The sequence below is a fragment of the Triticum urartu genome, unplaced genomic scaffold (assembly GCF_003073215.2).
Source record: "Triticum urartu cultivar G1812 unplaced genomic scaffold, Tu2.1 TuUngrouped_contig_7291, whole genome shotgun sequence".
Taxonomy (NCBI): Eukaryota; Viridiplantae; Streptophyta; class Magnoliopsida; order Poales; family Poaceae; genus Triticum; species Triticum urartu.
The window spans coordinates 3,068-5,374 of NW_024118123.1; the positions used below are offsets into that span (position 1 = coordinate 3,068).

Below are 2,307 nucleotides of genomic sequence, written 5' to 3' on the forward strand. Positions count from 1 at the left end.
CCTGTTTTTTCTAGAGCGAAAACTGGGGTTTTTGGCCCATTTTTTTGCTCTAGACCTTATCTTTTCAAGTGAGCGACAGGTTTGTTCATGTGGAGGGTTCACGTTGAAGGTGTCCTTTTAGCAAACAAATTCGTTCTCTTGCTCAACCCTCACAACACGAATGAATCGTCTGCTGTGAGGTCCCGTCAAATCTGACGTTTGATAGTATCGGCATACAATGAAAAAAGGGCTGGGATTAGTCGGGATTAGATAAGACAGGGTGCTAATTTCAGGGATTTCGAGTTCAGGGTTCATTACCGACTCTGACTACAAGTTCAAGGTTTTCTTGAGACTTTTTCCATTCTTAAACTACCGGAAGACAATTACAAGTATGTTTTTTTCCGAGAAATTACAAGTATGTTTTGGTTGGTAGTTTGGACGTTTGCATCACGTTGCAAGTCGAAGTACTATAGTGCGCTGATGGTTTGGCTCCACTTCATGTACTATGTCACTTTTACTATAGCTCGCAGCAGCAAACAAGTATACGACGAACTTGAGATCCCAATATAGCGTCAACGGCGTGCTTGTGCGCGCCGATCAGCATGCGCCAGCCTTGAACCCCACGGCGCCGCCACCGACGTCGTACAGCACCTCGAACGTCCGCTGCTGCACGTTGCCGATGATGCCGAGGGGCCTGTCGTCGTTGTTGGCCGCGAAGGCAAGGCAGCTGCCCAGAATGATCCCGTCAGAAGCGAGGTTGACGGCGGCGCCCCCAGAGAACACCAGTACGACGGTCGGTATGCTGACGCTGGACTGGCCGCTGAAGTCGAAGCACGTGTCGAAGATGCCCATGGGCTGCGCCAGCGGGTACTGCTTCATGCCGGCCTTGAACGCCGACGACAGCGCAGAGTACGCGGTCGCCGGTAGGCGCGTGATGATTGTGCCGGAGTCCATGATCGACCCCGCGGAGAAGACCGAGGTGGGTATGCTGAGCTGCCTGCCTCCTACCCTGATGGCTTGAAGGAGCACACCGTAGTACGCCGGGACCTGACTGCTCCTCAGCATCTGTGTCTTGACGAAACCCGAGGTTGCTGCGCCGAGAGTGAGGAACCCGGACGAGTCTGAAGTCGGCGGGAGGCAGTACGAGAAGGCCTTGCCGAAGGTCCCCGCGGTCTGGGTGGCGAGCGACTGAGCGCCGCCGCCGAGCCCCATGAGCCCATCGGTCTGGTCTTTGAGAAGATTGCCCGACTCCGACTGGCTGCACCCGAACTGGAAGCTCTTGACGGTGCTGGAGCCCAGCACGAGCTTGTCGGAGCTGTAGGTCCCGGTCCCGCTCGAACCGTCGCCGTACTTGACAATGTACTGGCACTGGGAGCGGGAGGAGCAGCCGTTCCCCTGCTGGCTCCGGCGGAGGAGCTGCAGGGGAACGCGGAGTAGGTGCTCGACGAGCTGGGGTCGAAGAGCGAGTCCGCCTGGGTGTGGCACTGCGAGCACGGCTTGCACTGCACCCAGGACACGTCGCTGCCGGTGTCGATGAGCATGGTCTGGGTCATGGCCGGCGAGCCGATGCCGACGGTGATCAAGTACTCCAGCGTTCCCAGGGAGGTGCCCAGCGTGGTCGGCACGGTAACGTCCGATTGCTCCACGTCACCCGCGCCACCCTTGACGCCGGAGTACTTTCGTGTGATGTAGGCGGCTCGGAGCTGGTCACGCCGGAGCATCTCCTTCAAGGTCGGCGGCTTCGTGGAGGGCACGGGGGAGCACGGGCCGTGCCGGTGGTGCAACGGCACCGTGACGCCGCCGGATGATGGAGTCACTGAAACAGCCGAACAGAGGAAACACGATGACAAACGTGCTCAAAATATCCTCAAAATAGTGCAACGAAAACCCATGGAATTGCATGCATGTGCGTTCATAGACAATGCTACTGCACCTTTGGGCTGGGAGCAGTTGACGGTGGCAGATTTCAGAGAGCCGACGTGCAGAACCTTGTAGGTGCGAAGATCGTCCCCTCCGTGAGCAACGAGAGTGCGAAGATAGGTGCACAGCAGGAGAAGCAGTAGCTTCGGAATAGATGCCATGGCTGAGCTGCAGGTTCAGAATGCGAGCCCTGCTTTTATACGCAGTCGTATAAATAAAAGTCGGAAGTAAAATCGTATGATTCGATTGTGAAAACAAGCGTTGTATTATTTGGACAAAATGTGTGATGAACATACGTGGGAATGCTTGTGAAAACAATTATTGTATTCTTATGGTGATCGTCAGCAGCTGGTGTCCAAAGTTTGCAGCGTCAGACGTGAGTTGCCCCCTCCCCTTTCCTCCGTCGCT

The 2,307-nt window shown here is 55.8% G+C and overlaps 1 pseudogene; it reads right to left on the reverse strand.

Annotated features, from left to right (window-relative positions):
- Positions 1–246: 246 nt before the first annotated feature.
- On the reverse strand, positions 247–2,067 carry LOC125531503 (annotated as a pseudogene).
- Between the last annotated feature and the right edge of the window lie 240 nt (positions 2,068–2,307).